Genomic DNA, 21278 nt, shown 5'->3' on the forward strand with positions numbered 1-21278 from the left:
AATGGAATGGAATGGAATGGAATGGAATTTAATGGAATGGAATGGAATGGAATGGAATGGAATGGAATGGAATGGAATGGAATGGAATGGAGTCGAATGGACCCCATTGGATTGAACTTGAATGGAATGCAATCAAAGGGAATAAAATGGAATGGAAGCAAACGAAATAGAATGGAATGGGCTAGAAACAAACGGAATGGAATTTTATAGAATGCAATGGATTTGAATAGAAGGTAATCGAATGAAATAGAATGGATTTGAATGGAATGGAGTGGAATGGAATCGAATGGAATTGCATGGCAGGGAAAGAATGGAAACGAATGGAATGGAATGCAATGGATTGTAATGAACTGGATGAAACATTGGAATGGAATGGAATGGAATGGAATGCAATGGAATGGAATGGAATGGAATGGCATGGCATGGCATGGCATGGAATGGACACCATTGGAATGAACTTGAATGGAATGCAATCAAAGGGAATGGAAAGAATGGAATCAAATGAAATGGAATGGAATGGGCTAGAAAGAAAAGGAATGGAATTTTATAGAATGCAATGGATTCGAATTGAAGGGAATGGAATGAAATAGAATGGAATTAAATGGAATGGAGTGGAATGGACTCGATTGGAATTGCATGGCAGGGAAAGGAATGGAATCGAATGGAATGGAATGCAATGGATTGTAACGAACTGGATAGAACTTATGGAATGGAATGGAGTGGAATGGAATGGAATGGAATGGAATGGAATTTAATGGAATGGAATGGAATGGCATGGAATGGCATGGCATGGCATGGCATGGAATGGACCCCATTGGAATGAAATTGAATGGAATGCACTCAAAGGGAATGGAAAGAATGGAATCAAATGAAATGGGATGGAATGGGCTAGAAACAGACAGAATGGAATTTGATGGAATGCAATGGATTCGAATGGAAGGGAATCGAATGAAATAGAATGCAATTGAATGGAATGGAGTGGAATGGAATCGATTGGAATTGCATGGCATGGAAAGGAATGGAATTGAATCTAATGGAATGCAATGTATTGTAATGAACGGGATAGAACATATGGAATGGAATGGAATGGAATGGAATGGAATGGAATGGAATGGAATGGAATAGAATGGAATGGAGTCGAATGGACCCCATTGGAATGAACTTGAATGGAATGCAATCAAAGGGAATGGAATGGAATGGAATCAAATGAAATGGAATGGAATGTGCTAGAACAAACGGAATGGAATTTTATAGAATGCAACGGATTCGAATAGAAGGGAATCGAATGAAATAGAATGGAATTGAATGGAATGGAGTGGAATGGAATTGAAAGGAATTGCACAGCTGGGAAAGGAATGGAATCGAATGGAATGGAATGCAATGGATTGTAATGAACTGGATAGAACATTGGAATGGAAAGGAATGAAATGGAATGGAATGGAATGGAATGCAATGGAATGGAATGGAATGGCATGGAATGGCATGGCATCGAATGGAATGGACCCCATTGGAATGAAATTGAATGGAATGCAATCAAAGGGAATGGAATGGAATGGAATCAAATGAAATGGATAGGAATGGGCTAGAAACAAACGGAATGGAATTTTATAGAATGCAATGGATTCGAATAGAAGGGGATCAAATGAAATAGACTGGAATTGAATGGAATGGAGTGGAATGGAATCGAACGGTATGCATGGCCGGGAAAGGAATGGAATCGTATGGAATGGAATGCAATGGATTGTATTGAACTGGATAGAACATGGAATGGAATGGAATGGAATGGAATTTAATGGAATGGAATGGAATGGAATGGAATGGAATGGAATGGAATGGAATGGAATGGAATGGAATGGAGTCGAATTGACCCCATAGGAATGAACTTGAATGGAATGCAATCAAAGGGAATGGAATGGAATGGAATCAAACGAACTGGAATGGAATGGGCTAGAAACAAACGGAATGGAATTTTATAGAATGCAATGGATTCGAATAGAAGGGAATCGAATGAAATACAATGGAATTGAATGGAATGGGGAGGAATGGAATCGAATCGATTTGCATGGCAGGGAAAGGAATGGAATCGAATAGAATGTAATGCAATGGATTGTAATGAACTGGATGGATCATTGGAATTGAATGGAACGGAATGGAATGGAATGGAATGGAATGGCATGGAATGGCATGGCATGGTATGGCATGGAATAGACCCTATAGGAATGAACTTGAATGGAATGCAATCAAAGGGAATGGAATGGAATATTATCAAATGAAATGGAATGTAATCTGCTAGAACAAACGGAATGGAATTTTATAGAATGCAATGGATTCGAATAGAAGGAAATCGAATGAAATAGAATGGAATTGAATGGAATGGAGTGGAATGGAATTGAATGGAATTGCACGGCAGGGAGAGGAATGGAATCGAATGGAATGGAATGCAATGGATTTTAATGAACTGGATAGAACATTGGAATGTAATGGAATGAAATGGAATGGAATGGAATGGAATGGAATGGAATGGAATGGAATGCAATGGCATGGATTCGAATGGCATGGACCCCGTTGGAATGAAATTGAATGGAATTCAATCAAAGGGAATGGAATGGAATGGAATCAAATGAAATGGAAAGGAATGGGCTAGAAACAAACGGAATGGAATTTTACAGAATGCAATGGATTCGAATAGAAGGGAATCGTATGAAATAGAATGGAATTGAATGGAATGTAGTGGAATGGAATCGAATGGAATTGCATGGCCGGGAAAGGAATGGAATCGAATGGAATGGAATGCAATGGATTGTAATGAACTGGATAGAACATGGAATGGAATGGAATGGTATGGAATGGAATGGAATGGAATGGAATGGAATGGAATGGAATTTAATGGAATGGAATGGAATGGAATGGAATGGAATGGAATGGAATGGAATGGAATGGAATGGAATGGAATGGAGTCGAATGGACCCCATTGGAATGAACTTGAATGGAATGCAAACAAAGGGAATAAAATGGAATGCAAGCAAACGAAATAGAATGGAATGGGCTAGAAACAAACGGAATGGAATTTTATAGAATGCAATGGATTTGAATAGAAGGTAACCGAATGAAATAGAATGGATGTGAATGGAATGGAGTGGAATGGAATCGAATGGAATTGCATGGCAGGGAAAGATTGGAAACGAATGGAATGGAATGCAATAGATTGTAATGAACTGGATGAAACATTGGAATGGAATGGAATGGAATGGAATGGAATGGAATGGAATGGAATGGAGTCGAATGGAATTGCATGGCCGGGAAAGGAATGGAATCGAATGGAATGGAATGCAATGGATTGTAATGAACTGGATAGAACATGGAATGGAATGGAATGGTATGGAATGGAATGGAATGGAATGGAATGGAATGGAATTTAATGGAATGGAATGGAATGGAATGGAATGGAATGGAATGGAATGGAATGGAATGGAATGGAATGGAATGGAATGGCATGGAATGGCACGGCATGGCATGGAATGGAATGGACCCCATTGGAATGAACTTGAATGGAATGCAATCAAAGGGAATGGAATGTAATGGAATCAATTGAAATGGAATGGAATGTGCTAGAACAAACGGAATGGAATTTTATAGAATGCAATGGATTCGAATAGAAGGGAATCGAATGAAATAGAATGGAATTGAATGGAATGGAGTGGAATGGAACTGAATGGAATTGCACGGCAGGGAAAGGAATGGAATCGAAAGGAATGGAATGCAATTAATTGTAATGAACTGGATAGAACATGGAATGGAATGGAATGGAATGGAATGGAATGGAATGGAATGGAATGGAATTTAATGGAATGGAATGGAATGGAATGGAATGGAATGGAATGGAATGGAATGGAATGGAATGGAATGGAATGGAATGGAATGGAATAGAATGGAATGGAGTCGAATGGACCACATTGGAATGAACTTGAATGGAATGCAATCAAAGGGAATGGAATGGAATGGAATCAAACGAAATGGAATGGAATGGGCTAGAAACAAACGGAATGGAATTATATAGAATGCAATTGATTCGAATAGAAGGGAATCGAATGAAATAGAATGGAATTGAATGGAATGGTGTGGAATGGAATCGAATGGAATTGCATGGCAGGGAAAGAATGAAATCGAATGGAATGGAATGCAATGGATTGTAATGAACTGGATGGAACATTGGAATGGAATGGAATGGAATGGAATGGAATGGAATGGAATGGAATGGAATGGAATGGAATGGAAAGGAATGGAATGGCATGGAATGGCACGGCATGGCATGGCATGGAATGGACACCATTGGAATGAACTTGAATGGAATGCAATCAAAGAGAATGGAATGGAATGGAATCAAATGAAATGGAATGGAATGGGCTAGAAACAAACGGAATGGAATTTTATAGAATGCAATGGATGCGAATAGAAGGGAATCGAATGAAATAGAATGGAATTGAATGGAATGGAGTGGAATGGAATTGAATGGAATTGCACGGCAGGGAAAGGAATGGAATCGAATGGTATGGAATGCAATGGATTGTAATGAACTGGATAGAACATTGGAATGGAAAGGATTGAAATGGAATTAAATGGAATGCAATGGAATGGAATGGAATGGAATGGAATGGCATGGAATGGCATGGCATCGAACGGAATGGACCCCATTAGAATGAAATTGAATAGAATGCAATCAAAGGGAATGGAATGGAATGGAATCCAATGAAATGGAATGGAATGGGCTAGAAACAAATGGAATGGAATTTTATAGAATGCAATGTATTCGAATAGAAGGGAATCGAATGAAATAAAATGGAATTGAATGGAATGGAGTGGAATGGAATCGATTGGAATTGCATGGCAGGGAAAGTAATGGAATCGAATGGAATGGAATGCAATGGATTGTAATGAACTGGATAGAACATATGGAATGGAATGGAACGGAATGGAATGGAATGGAATGGAATGGCATGCAATGGCATGGCATGGCATGGCATGGAATAGACCCTATTGGAATGAACTTGAATGGAATGCATTCAAAGGGAATGGAATGGAATAGAATCAAATGAAATGGAATGTAATGTGCTAGAACAAACGGAATGGAATTTTATAGAATGCAATGGATTCGAATAGAAGGGAATCGAATGAAATAGAATGGAATTGAATGGAATGGAGTGGAATGGAATCGAATCGATTTGCATGGCAGGGAAAGGAATGGAATCGAATAGAATGTAATGCAATGGATTGTAATGAACTGGATGGAACATTGGAATTGAATCGAACGGAATGGAATGGAATGGAATGGAATGGAATGGCATGGAATGGCATGGCATGGTATGGCATGGAATAGACCCTGTAGGAATGAACTTGAATGGAATGCAATCAAAGGGAATGGAATGGAATAGAATCAAATGAAATGGAATGTAATGTGCTAGAACAAACGGAATGGAATTTTATAGAATGCAATGGATTCGAATAGAAGGAAATCGAATGAAATAGAATGGAATTGAATGGAATGGAGTGGAATGGAATTGAATGGAATTGCACGGCAGGGAGAGCAATGGAATCGAATGGAATGGAATGCAATGGATTGTAATGAACTGGATAGAACATTGGAATGTAATGGAATGAAATGGAATGGAATGGAATGGAATGGAATGGAATGGAATGGAATGCAATGGCATGGATTCGAATGGCATGGACCCCATTGGAATGAAATTGAATGGAATGCAATCAAAGGGAATGGAATGGAATGGAATCAAATGAAATGGAAAGGAATGGGCTAGAAACAAACGGAATGGAATTTTATAGAATGCAATGGATTCGAATAGAAGGGAATCGTATGAAATAGAATGGAATTGAATGGAATGGAGTGGAAAGGAATCGAATGGAATTGCATGGCCAGGAAAGGAATGGAATCGAATGGAATGGAATGCAATGGATTGTAATGAACTGGATAGAACATGTGGAATGGAATGGAATGGAGTGGAATGGAATGGAATGGAATGGAATGGAATGGAATTTAATGGAATGTAATGGAATGGAATGGAATGGAATGGAATGGAATGGAATGGAATGGAATGGAATGGAATGGAGTCGAATGGACCCCATTGTAATGAACTTGGATGGAATGCAATCAAAGGGAATGGAATGGAATGGAATCAAACGAAATGGAATGGAATGGGCTAAAAACAAACGGAATGGAATTTTATATAATGCAATGGATTTGAATAGAAGGTAATCGAATGAAATAGAATGGCATTGAATGGAATGGAGTGGAATGGAATTGATTGGAATTGCATGGCAGGGAAAGAATGGAATCGAATTGAATGGAATGCAATGGATTGTAATGAACTGCATGGAACATTGAAATGGAATGGAATGGAATGGAATGGAATGGAATGGAATAGCATGGCATGGCATGGCATGGAATGGACCCCATTGGAATGAACTTGAATGGAATGCAATCAAAGGGAATGGATTGGAATGGAATCAAATGAAATGGGAAGAATGGGCTAGAAACAAACGGAATGGAATTTTATAGAAAGCAATGGATTCAAATAGAAGGGAATCGAATGAAATAGAATGGAATTGAATGGAATGGAGTGGAATGGAATTGAAAGGAATTGCATGGCAGGGAAAGGAATGGAATCGAATGGAATGGAATGCAATAGATTGTAATGAACTGGATAGAACATTGGAATGGAATGGAATGAAATGGAGTGGAATGGAATGGAATGGAATGCAATGGAATGGAATGGCATGGAATGGCAGGGATTCGAATGGAATGGACCCCATTGCAATGAAATTTAAAGGAATGGAGTGGAATGGAAGCAAATGGAATTGCATGGCAGGGAAAGAATGGAATGGAATGGAATGGAATGCAATGGATTGTAATGAACTGGATGGAACGTTGTATTTTAATGGAATGGAATGGAATGGAATGGAATGGAATGGAATGGAATGGAATGGCATCGAATGGCATGGCATGGCATGGCATGGAATGGACACCATTGGAATGAACTTGAATGGAATGCAATCAAAGGGAATATAATGGAATGGAATCAAATGAAATGGAATGGAATTGGCTGGAAACAAACGGAATGGAATTTGATGGAATGCAATGGATTCGAATAGAAGGGAATCGAATGAAATAGAATGGAATTGAATGGAATGTTGTGGAATGGAATCGATTGGAATTGCATGGCAGGGAAAGGAATGGAATCGAAAGGAATGGAATGCAATGGATTGTAATGAACTGGATAGAACATATGGAATGGAATGGAATAGAATGGAATGGAATGGAATGGAATGGAGTCAAATGGACCCCATTGGAATGAACTTGAATGGAATGCAATCAAAGGGAATCGAATGGAATGGAATCAAATGAAATGGAATGGGATGTGCTAGAAAAAACGGAATGGAATTTTATAGAATGCAATGGATGCGAATAGAAGGGAATCGAATGAAATAGAATGGAATTGAATGGAATGGAGTGGAATGGAATTGAATGGAACTGCACGGCAGGGAAAGGAATGGAATCGAATGGAATGGAATGCAATGGATTGTAAAGAACTGGATAGAACATTGGAATGGAATGGAATGAAATGGAATGGTAAGGAATGGAATGGAATGGAATGGAACGGCATGAAATGGCATGGAATCGAATGGAATGGACCCCATTGGAATGAAATTGAATGGAATGCAATCAAAGGGAATGGAATGGAATGGAATCAAATGAAATGGATAGGAATGGGCTAGAAACAAACGGAATGGAATTTTAGGGAATGCAATGGATTCGAATAGAAGGGAATCGAATGAAATAGAATGGAATTGAATGGAATGGAATGGAATGGAATCGATTGGAATTGCATGGCAGAGAAAGGATTGGAATCGAATGGAATGGAATGCAATGGATTGTAATGAACTGGATAGAACATGTGGAATGGAATGGAATGGAATGGAATGGAATGGAATGGAATGGAATGGAGTCGAATGGACCCCATTGGAATGAACTTGAATGGAATGCAATCAAAGGGAATGGAATGGAATGGAATCAAATGAAATGGAATGGAATGGGCTAGAAACAAACGGAATGGAATTTTATAGAATGCAATGGATTCGAGTAGAAGGGAATCGAATGAAATAGAATGGAGTTGAATGGAATGGAGTGGAATGGAATCGAATCGAATTGCATGGCAGGGAAAGGAATGGAATCGAATGGAATGGAAAGCAATGGATTGTAATGAACTGGATGGAACATTGGAATGGAATGGAATGGAATGGAATGGAATGGAATGGAATGGAATGGAATGGAATGGAATGGAATGGAATGGCATGGAATGGCACGGCATGGCATGGCATGGAATGGACCCCATTGGAATGAACTTGAATGGAAAGCAATCAAAGGGAATGGAATGTAATGGAATCAATTGAAATGGAATGGAATGTGCTAGAACAAACGGAATGGAATTTTATAGAATGCAATGGATTCGAATAGAAGGGAATCGAATGAAATAGAATGGAATTGAATGGAATGGAGTGGAATGGAACTGAATGGAATTGCACGGCAGGGAAAGGAATGGAATCGAAAGGAATGGAGTGCAATGGATTGTAATGAACTGGATAGAACATGGAATGGAATGGAATGGAATGGAATGGAATGGAATGGAATGAAATGGAATGGAATTTAATGGAATGGAATGGAATGGAATGGAATGGAATGGAATGGAATGGAATGGAATGGAATGGATTGTAATGAACTGGATAGAACATTGGAATGTAATGGAATGAAATGGAATGGAATGGAATGGAATGGAATGGAATGGAATGGAATGCAATGGCATGGATTCGAATGGCATGGACCCCATTGGAATGAAATTGAATGGAATGCAATCAAAGGGAATGGAATGGAATGGAATCAAATGAAATGGAAAGGAATGGCCTAGAAACAAACGGAATGGAATTTTATAGAATGCAATGGATTCGAATACAAGGGAATCGTATGAAATAGAATGGAATTGAATGGAATGGAGTGGAATGGAATCGAATGGAATTGCATGGCGAGGAAAGGAATGGAATCGAATGGACTGGAATGCAATGGATTGTAATGAACTGGATAGAACATGTGGAATGGAATGGAATGGAATGGAATGGAATGGAATGGAATGGAATGGAAAGGAATTTAATGGAATGGAATGGAATGGAATGGAATGGAATGGAATGGAATGGAATGGAATGGAATGGAATGGAATGGAATGGAGTCGAATGGACCCGATTGTAATGAACTTGGATGGAATGCAATCAAAGGGAATGGAATGGAATGGAATCAAACGAAATGGAATGGAATGGGCTAAAAACAAACGGAATGGAATTTTATAGAATGCAATGGATTTGAATAGAAGGTAATCGAATGAAATAGAATGGCATTGAATGGAATGGAGTGGAATGGAATTGATTGGAATTGCATGGCAGGGAAAGAATGGAATCGAATTGAATGGAATGCAATGGATTGTAATGAACTGCATGGAACATTGGAATGGAATGGAATGGAATGGAATGGAATGGAATGGAATGGAATGGAATGGAATGGAATAGCATGGCATGGCATGGCATGGAATGGACCCCATTGGAATGAACTTGAATGGAATGCAATCAAAGGGAATGGATTGGAATGGAATCAAATGAAATGGGAAGAATGGGCTAGAAACAAACGGAATGGAATTTTATAGAAAGCAATGGATTCAAATAGAAGGGAATCGAATGAAATAGAATGGAATTGAATGGAATGGAGTGGAATGGAATTGAAAGGAATTGCATGGCAGGGAAAGGAATGGAATCGAATGGAATGGAATGCAATGGATTGTAATGAACTGGATAGAACATTGGAATGGAATGGAATGAAATGGAGTGGAATGGAATGGAATGGAATGCAATGGAATGGAATGGCATGGAATGGCAGGGATTCGAATGGAATGGACCCCATTGCAATGAAATTTAAAGGAGTGGAGTGGAATGGAAGCAAATGGAATTGCATGGCAGGGAAAGAATGGAATCGAATGGAATGGAATGCAATGGATTGTAATGAACTGGATGGAACGTTGTATTTTAATGGAATGGAATGGAATGGAATGGAATGGAATGGAATGGAATGGAATGGAATGGAATGGAATGGAATGGAATGGCATCGAATGGCATGGCATGGCATGGCATGGAATGGACACCATTGGAATGAACTTGAATGGAATGCAATCAAAGGGAATATAATGGAATGGAATCAAATGAAATGGAATGGAATTGGCTGGAAACAAACGGAATGGAATTTGATGGAATGCAATGGATTCGAATAGAAGGGAATCGAATGAAATATAATGGAATTGAAAGGAATGTTGTGGAATGGAATCGATTGGAATTGCATGGCAGGGAAAGGAATGGAATCGAAAGGAATGGAATGCAATGGATTGTAATGAACTGGATAGAACATATGGAATGGAATGGAATAGAATGGAATGGAATGGAATGGAATGGAGTCAAATGGACCCCATTGGAATGAACTTGAATGGAATGCAATCAAAGGGAATTGAATGGAATGGAATCAAATGAAATGGAATGGAATGTGCTAGAAAAAACGGAATGGAATTTTATAGAATGCAATGGATGCGAATAGAAGGGAATCGAATGAAATAGAATGGAATTGAATGGAATGGAGTGGAATGGAATTGAATGGAACTGCACAGCAGGGAAAGGAATGGAATCGAATGGAATGGAATGCAATGGATTGTAAAGAACTGGATAGAACATTGGAATGGAATGGAATGAAATGGAATGGTAAGGAATGGAATGGAATGGAATGGAACGGCATGAAATGGCATGGAATCGAATGGAATGGACCCCATTGGAATGAAATAGAATGGAATGCAATCAAAGGGAATGGAATGGAATTGAATCAAACGAAATGGAAAGGAATGGGCTAGAAACAAAAGGAATGGAATTTTAGGGAATGCAATGGATTCGAATAGAAGGGAATCGAATGAAATAGAATGGAATTGAATGGAATGGAATGGAATGGAATCGATTGGAATTGCATGGCAGAGAAAGGATTGGAATCGAATGGAATGTAATGCAATGGATTGTAATGAACTGGATAGAACATGTGGAATGGAATGGAATGGAATGGAATGGAATGGAATGGAATGGAATGGAATGGAATGGAATGGAGTCGAATGGACCCCATTGGAATGGACTTGAATGGAATGCAATCAAAGGGAATGGAATGGAATGGAATCAAATGAAATGGAATGGAATGGGCTAGAAAGAAACGGAATGGAATTTTATAGAATGCAATGGATTCGAATAGAAGGGAATCGAATGAAATAGAATGGAGTTGAATGGAATGGAGTGGAATGGAATCGAATCGAATTGCATGGCAGGGAAAGGAATGGAATCGAATGGAATGGAAAGCAATGGATTGTAATGAACTGGATGGAACATTGGAATGGAATGGAATGGAATGGAATGGAATGGAATGGAATGGAATGGAATGGAATGGAATGGAATGGAAAGGAATGGCATGGAATGGCACGGCATGGCATGGCATGGAATGGACCCCATTGGAATGAACTTGAATGGAAAGCAATCAAAGGGAATGGAATGTAATGGAATCAATTGAAATGGAATGGAATGTGCTAGAACAAATGGAATGGAATTTTATAGAATGCAATGGATTCGAATAGAAGGGAATCGAATGAAATAGAATGGAATTGAATGGAATGGAGTGGAATGGAACTGAATGGAATTGCACGTCAGGGAAAGGAATGGAATCGAAAGGAATGGAATGCAATGGATTGTAATGAACTGGATAGAACATAAATGGAATGGAATGGAATGGAATGGAATGGAATGAAATGGAATGGAATTTCATGGAATGGAATGGAATGGAATGGAATGGAATGGAATGGAATGGAATGGAATGGAATGGAATGGAATGGAATGGAGTCGAATGGACCACATTGGAATGAACTTGAATGGAATGCAATCAAAGGGAATGGAATGGAATGGAATCAAACGAAATGGAATGGAATGGGCTAGAAACAAACGGAATGGAATTATATAGAATGCAATGGATTCGAATAGAAGGGAATCGAATGAAATAGAATGGAATTGAATGGAATGGAGTGGAATGGAACTGAATGGAATTGCACGGCAGGGAAAGGAATGGAATCGAATGGAATGGAATGCAATGGATTGTAATGAACTGGATAGAACATGGAATGGAATGGAATGGAATGAAATGGAATGGAATTTAATGGAATGGAATGGAATGGAATGGAATGGAATGGAATAGAATGGAATGGAGTCGAATGGACCACATTGGAATGAACTTGAATGGAATGCAATCAAAGGGAATGGAATGGAATGGAATCAAACGAAATGGAATGGAATGGGCTAGAAACAAACGGAATGGAATTATATAGAATGCAATGGATTCGAATAGAAGGGAATCGAATGAAATAGAATGGAATTGAATGGAATGGTGTGGAATGGAATCGAATGGAATTGCATGGCAGGGAAAGAATGAAATCGAATGGAATGGAATGCAATGGATTGTAATGAACTGGATGGAACATTGGAATGGAATGGAATGGAATGGAATGGAATGGAATGGAATGGAGTGGAATGGAATGGAATGGAATGGCTTGGAATGGCATGGCATCGAATGGAATGGACCCCATTGGAATGAAATTGAATGTAATGCAATCAAAGGGAATGGAATGGAATGGAATCAAATGAAATGGAAAGGAATGGGCTAGAAACAAACGGAAGGCAATTTTACAGAATGCAATGGATTCGAATAGAAGGGGATCGAATGAAATAGAATGGAATTGAATGGAATGGAGTGGAATGGAATCGAACGGTATGCATGGCCGGGAAAGGAATGGAGTCGTATGGAATGGAATGCAATAGATTGTAATGAACTTAATAGAACATGGAATGGAATGGAATGGAATGGAATTTAATGGAATGGAATGGAATGGAATGGAATGGAATGGAATGGAATGGAATGGAATGGAATGGAATGGAGTCGAATGGACCCAATAGGAATGAACTTGAATGGAATGCAATCAAAGGGAATGGAATGGAATGGAATCAAAAGAAATGGAATGGAATGGGCTAGAAACAAACGGAATGGAATTTTATAGAACGCAATGGATTCGAATAGAAGGGAATCGAATGAAATAGAATGGAATTGAATGGAATGGAGTGGAATGGAATCGAACGGTATGCATGGCCTGGAAAGGAATGGAGTCGTATGGAATGGAATGCAATGGATTGTAATGAACTGGATAGAGCATGGAATGGAATGGAATGGAATGGAATGGAATGGAATGGAATGGAATTTAATGGAATGGAATGGAATGGAATGGAATGGAATGGAATGGAATGGAGTCGAATGGACCCCATAGGAATGAACTTGAATGGAATGCAATCAAAGGGAATGGAATGGAATGGAATCAAAAGAAATGGAATGGAATGGGCTAGAAACAAACGGAATGGAATTTTATAGAATGCAATGGATTCGAATAGAAGGGAATCGAATGAAATAGAATGGAATTGAACGGAATGGAGTGGAATGGAACTGAATGGAATTGCACGGCAGGGAAAGGAATGGAATCGAAAGGAATGGAATGCAATGGATTGTAATGAACTGGATAGAACATTGGAAAGGAATGGAATGAAATGGAATGGAAAGGAAAGGAATGGAATGGAATGGAATGGAATGGCATGGAATGGCATGGAATTGAAAGGAATGGACCCCACTGGAATGAACTTGAATGGAATGCAATCAAAGGGAATGGAATGGAATTGAATCAAATGAAATGGAAAGGAATGGGCTAGAAACAAACTTAATGGAATTTTATAGAATGCAATGGATTCGAATAGAAGGGAATCGATTGAAATAGAATGGAATTGAATGGAATGGAGTGGAATGGAATCGAGTGGAATTGCATGCCCGGGGAAGGAATGGAATCGAATGGAATGGAATGCAATGGATTGTAATTAACTGGATAGAACATGGAATGGAATTGAATGGAATGGAATGGAATGGAATGGAATGGAGTGGAATGGAATTTAATGGAATGGAATGGAATGGAATGGAATGGAATGGAATGGAATGGAATGGAATGGAATGGAATGGAATGGAGTCGAATGGACCACATTGGAATGAACTTGAATGGAATGCAATCAAAGGGAATGGAATGGAATGGAATCAAACGAAATGGAATGGAATGGGCTAGAAACAAACGGAATGGAATTATATAGAATGCAATGGATTCGAATAGAAGGGAATCAAATGAAATAGAATGGAATTGAATGGAATGGTGTGGAATGGAATCGAATGGAATTGCATGGCAGGGAAAGAGTGGAATCGAATGGACTGGAATGCAATGGATTGTAATGAACTGGATGGAACATTGTAATGGAATGGAATGGAATGGAATGGAATGGAATGGAATGGAAAGGAATGGAATGGCATGGAATGGCACGGCATGGCATGGCATGGAATGGACCCCATTGGAATGAACTTGAATGGAATGCAATCAAAGAGAATGGAATGGAATGGAATCAAAAGAAATGGAATGGAATGGGCTAGAAACAAACGGAATGGAATTTTATAGAATGCAATGGATGTGAATAGAACGGAATCGAATGAAATAGAATGGAATTGAATGGAATGGAGTGGAATGGAATTGAACGGAATTGCACGGCAGGGACAAAATGGAATCGCATGGAATGGAATGCAATGGAGTGTAATGAACTGGATAGAACATTGGAATGGAATGGAATGAAATGGAATGGAATGCAATGGAATGGAATGGAATGGAATGGAATGGAATGGAATGGCTTGGAATGGCATGGCATCGAAAGGAATGGACCCCATTGGAATGAAATTGAATGTAATGCAATCAAAGGGAATAGAATGGAATGGAATCAAATGAAATGGAAAGGAATGGGCTAGAAACAAACGGAATGCAATTTTACAGAATGCAATGGATTCGAATAGAAGGGGATCGAATGAAATAGAATGGAATTGAATGGAATGGAGTGGAATGGAATCGAACGGTATGCATGGCCGGGAAAGGAATGGAGTCGTATGGAATGGAATGCAATGGATTGTAATGAACTGGATAAAACATGGAATGGAATGGAATGGAATGGAATGGAATTTAATGGAATGGAATGGAATGGAATGGAATGGAATGGAATGGAGTCGAATGGACCCCATAGGAATGAACTTGAATGGAATGCAATCAAAGGGAATGGAATGGAATGGAATCAAAAGAAATGGAATGGAATGGGCTAGAAACAAACGGAATGGAATTTTATAGAATGCAATGGATTCGAATAGAAGGGAATCGAATGAAATAGAATGGGATTGAATGGAATGGAGTGGACTGGAATCGAAAGGAATTGCATGGCAGGGAAGAATGGAATTGAATGGAATGGAATGCAATGGATTGTAATGAACTGGATGGAACATTGGAATGGAATGGAATACCATGGAATGGAATGGAATGGAATGGAATGGCATGGAATGGCATGGCATGCCATGGCATGGAATGGAACCCATTGGAATGAACTTGAATGGAATGCAATCAAAGGGAATGGAATGGAATGGAATCAAATGAAATGGAATGGAATGAGCTAGAAACAAGTGGAGTGGAATTTTATAGAATGCAATGGATTTGAATAGAAAGGAATCGAATGAAATAGAATGGAATTGAATGGAATGGAGTGGAATGGAACTGAATGGAATTGCACGGCAGGGAAAGGAATGGAATCGCATGGAATGGAATGCAATGGATTGTAATGAACTGGATAGAACATTGGAATTGAATGGAATGAAATGGAATGGAATGTAAGGGAATGGAATGGAATGGAATGGAATGGCATGGAATGGCATGGAATTGAATGGAATGGACCCCATTGGAATGAACTTGAATGGAATGCAATCAAAGGGAATAGAATGGAATGGAATCAAATGAAATGGAAAGGAATGGGCTAGAAACAAACTTAATGGAATTTTATAGAATGCAATGGATTCGAATAGAAGGGAATCGATTAAAATAGAATGGAATTGAATGGAATGGTGTGGAATGGAATCGAGTGGAATTGCATGGCCGGGGAAGGAATGGAATCGAATGGAATGGAATGCAATGGATTGTAATGAACTGGATAGAACATGGAATGGAATGGAATGGAATGGAATGGAATGGAATGGAATGGAATGGAATGGAATGAAATGGAATGGAATGGAATGGAATGGAATGGAATGGAATGGAGTGGAATGGAATTTAATGGAATGGAATGGAATGGAATGGAATGGAGTCGAATGGACCACATTGGAATGAACTTGAATGGAATGCAATCAAAGGGAATGGATTGGAATGGAATCAAACGAAATGGAATGGAATGGGCTAGAAACAAACGGAATGGAATTATATAGAATGCAATGGATTCGAATAGAAGGGAATCAAATGAAATAGAATGGAATTGAATGGAATGGTGTGGAATGGAATCGAATGGAATTGCATGGCAGGGAAAGAGTGGAATCGAATGGAATGGAATGCAATGGATTGTAATGAACTGGATGGAACATTGGAATGGAATGGAATGGAATGGAATGGAATGGAATGGAATGGAATGGAATGGAAAGGAATGGAATGGCATGGAATGGCACGGCATGGCATGGCATGGAATGGACCCCATAGGAATGAACTTGAATGGAATGCAATCAAAGAGATTGGAATGGAATGGAATCAAATGAAATGGAATGGAATGGGCTAGAAACAAACGGAATGGAATTTTATAGAATGCAATGGATGCGAATAGAAGGGAATCAAATGAAATTGAATGGAATAGAATGGAATGGAGTGGAATGGAATTGAATGGAATTGCACGGCAGGGAAAGAATGGAATCGCATGGAATGGAATGCAATGGATTGTAATGAACTGGATAGAACATTGGAATGGAATGGAATGGAATGGAATGGAATGCAATGGAATGGAATGGAATGGAATGGAATGGAATGGCTTGGAATGGCATGGCATCGAATGGAATGGACCCCATTGGAATGAAATTGAATGTAATGCTATCAAAGAGAATGGAATGGAATGGAATCAAATGAAATGGAAAGGAATGGGCTAGAAACAAACGGAATGCAATTTTACAGAATGCAATGGATTCGAATAGAAGGGGATCGAATGAAATAGAATGGAATTGAATGGAATGGAGTGGAATGGAATCGAACGGTATGCATGGCCGGGAAAGGAATGGAGTCGTATGGAATGGAATGCAATGGATTGTAATGAACTGGATAGAACATGGAATGGAATGGAATGGAATGGAATTTAATGGAATGGAATGGAATGGAATGGAATGGAATGGAATGGAGTCGAATGGACCCCATAGGAATCAACTTGAATGGAATGCAATCAAAGGGAATGGAATGGAATGGAATCAAAAGAAATGGAATGGAATGGGCTAGAAACAAACGGAATGGAATTTTATAGAATGCAATGGATTCGAATAGAAGGGAATCGAATGAAATAGAATGGAATTGAATGGAATGGAGTGGAATGGAATCGAATGGTATGCATGGCCTGGAAAGGAATGGAGTCGTATGGAACGGAATGCAATGGATTGTAATGAAGTGGATAGAACATGGAATGGAATGGAATGGAATGGAATGGAATTTAATGGAATGGAATGGAATGGAATGGAATGGAGTCGAATGGACCCCATAGGAATGAACTTGAATGGAATGCAATCAAAGGGAATGGAATGGAATGGAATCAAACGAAATGGAATGGAACGGGCTAGAAACAAACGGAATGGAATTTTATAGAATGCAATGGATTCGAATAGAAGGGAATCGAATGAAATAGAATGGGATTGAATGGAATGCAGTGGAATGGAATCGAAAGGAATTGCATGGCAGGGAAAGAATGGAATCGAATGGAATGGAATGCAATGGATTGTAATGAACTGGATGGAACATTGGAATGGAATGGCATGGCATGGAATGGAATGGAATGGAATGGAATGGAATGGAATGGAATGGCATGGAATGGCATGGCATGACATGGCATGGAATGGACCCCATTGGAATGAAATTGAATGGAATGCAATCAAAGGGAATGGAATGGAATGGAATCAAATGAAATGGAATGGAATGGGCTAGAAACAAACGGAATGGAATTTTATAGAATGCAGTGGATTCGAAAAGAAGGGAATCGAATGAAATAGAATGGAATTGAATGGAATGGAGTGGAATGGAACTGAATGGAATTGCACGGCAGGGAAAGGAATGGAATCGAAAGGAATGGAATGCAATGGATTGTAATGAACTGGATAGAACATTGGAATGGAATGGAATGAAAAGGAATGGAATGGAAAGGAATGGAATGGAATGGAATGGAATGGCATGGAATGGCATGGAATTGAATGGAATGGACCCCATTGGAAAGAACTTGAATGGAATGCAATCAAAGGGAATGGAATGGAATGGAATCAAATGAAATGGAAAGGAATGGGCTAGAAACAAACTTAATGGAATTTTATAGAATGCAATGGATTCGAATAGAAGGGAATGGATTGAAATAGAATGGAATTGAATGGAATGGAGTGGAATGGAATCGAGTGGAATTGCATGCCCGGGGAAGGAATGGAATCGAATGGAATGGAATGCAATGGATTGTAATGAACTGGATAGAACATGGAATGGAATGGAATGGAATGGAATGGAATGGAATGGAATGGAATGGAATGGAATGGAATGGAATGGAATGGAGTGGAATGGAATTTAATGGAATGGAATGGAATGGAATGGAATGGAATGGAATGGAATGGAATGGAGTCGAATGGACCACATTGGAATGAACTTGAATGGAATGCAATCAAAGGGAAGGGAATGGAATGGAATCAAAAGAAATGGAATGGAATGGGCTAGAAACAAACGGAATGGAATTATATAGAATGCAATGGATTCGAATAGAAGGGAATCAAATGAAATAGAATGGAATTGAATGGAATGGTGTGGAATGGAATCGAATGGAATTGCATGGCAGGGAAAGAGTGGAATCGAATGGAATGGAATGCAATGGATTGTAATGAACTGGATGGAACATTGGAATGGAATGGAACGGAATGGAATGGAATGGAATGGATTGGAAAGGAATGGAATGGCATGGAATGGCTCGGCATGGCATGGCATGGAATGGACCCCATTGGAATGAACTTGAATGGAATGCAATCAAAGAGAATGGAATGGAATGGAATCAAATGAAATGGAATGGAATGGGCTAGAAACAAACGGAATGGAATTTTATAGAATGCAATGGATGCGAATAGAAGGGAATCGAATGAAATAGAATGGAATTGAATGGAATGGAGTGGAATGGAATTGAATGGAATTGCACGGCAGGGAAAGATTGGAAACGAATGGAATGGAATGCAATGGATTGTAATGAACTGGATGAAACATTGGAATGGAATGGAATGGAATGGAATGGAATGGAATGGAATGGAATGGAGTCGAATGGAATTGCATGGCCGGGAAAGGAATGGAATCGAATGGAATGGAATGCAATGGATTGTAATGAACTGGATAGAACATGGAATGGAATGGAATGGTATGGAATGGAATGGAATGGAATGGAATGGAATGGAATTTAATGGAATGGAATGGAATGGAATGGAATGGAATGGAGTGGAATGGAATGGAATGGATTGTAATGAACTGGATAGAACATTGGAATGTAATGGAATGAAATGGAATGGAATGGAATGGAATGGAATGGAATGGAATGGAATGCAATGGCATGGATTCGAATGGCATGGACCCCATTGGAATGAAATTGAATGGAATGCAATCAAAGGGAATGGAATGGAATGGAATCCAATGAAATGGAAAGGAATGGGCTAGAAACAAACGGAATGGAATTTTATAGAATGCAATGGATTCGAATACAAGGGAATCGTATGAAATAGAATGGAATTGAATGGAATGGAGTGGAATGGAATCGAATGGAATTGCATGGCCAGGAAAGGAATGGAATCGAATGGAATGGAATGCAATGGATTGTAATGAACTGGATAGAACATGTGGAATGGAATGGAATGGAATGGAATGGAATGGAATGGAATGGAATGGAATGGAATGGAATGGAAAGGAATTTAATGGAATGGAATGGAATGGAATGGAATGGAATGGAATGGAATGGAATGGAATGGAGTCGAATGGACCCCATTGTAATGAACTTGGATGGAATGCAATCAAAGGGAATGGAATGGGATGGAATCAAACGAAATGGAATGGAATGGGCTAAAAACAAACGGAATGGAATTTTATAGAATGCAATGGATTTGAATAGAAGGTAATCGAATGAAATAGAATGGCATTGAATGGAATGGAGTGGAATGGAATTGATTGGAATTGCATGGCAGGGAAAGAATGGAATCGAATTGAATGGAATGCAATGGATTGTAATGAACTGCATGGAACATTGGAATGGAATGGAATGGAATGGAATGGAATGGAATGGAATGGAATGGAATGGAATGGAATAGCATGGCATGGCATGGCATGGAATGGACCCCATTGGAATGAACTTGAATGGAATGCAATCAAAGGGAATGGATTGGAATGGAATCAAATGAAATGGGAAGAATGGGCTAGAAACAAACGGAATGGAATTATATAGAAAGCAATGGATTCAAATAGAAGGGAATCGAATGAAATAGAATGGAATTGAATGGAATGGAGTGGAATGGAATTGAAAGGAATTGCATGGCAGGGAAAGGAATGGAATCGAATGGAATGGAATGCAATGGATTGTAATGAACTGGATAGAACATTGGAATGGAATGGAATGAAATGGAGTGGAATGGAATGGAATGGAATGCAATGGAATGGAATGGCATGGAATGGCAGGGATTCGAATGGAATGGACCCCATTGCAATGAAATTTAAAGGAATGGAGTGGAATGGAAGCAAATGGAATTGCATGGCAGGGAAAGAATGGAATCGAATGGAATGGAATGCAATGGATTGTAATGAACTGGATGGAACGTTGTATTTTAATGGAATGGAATGGAATGGAATGGAATGGAATGGAATGGAATGGAATGGAATGGCATCGAATGGCATGGCATGGCATGGCATGGAATGGACACCATTGGAATGAACTTG

The sequence above is a fragment of the Gorilla gorilla genome, chromosome Y (genome assembly GCF_029281585.2).
Source record: "Gorilla gorilla gorilla isolate KB3781 chromosome Y, NHGRI_mGorGor1-v2.1_pri, whole genome shotgun sequence".
Lineage (NCBI taxonomy): Eukaryota > Metazoa > Chordata > Mammalia > Primates > Hominidae > Gorilla > Gorilla gorilla.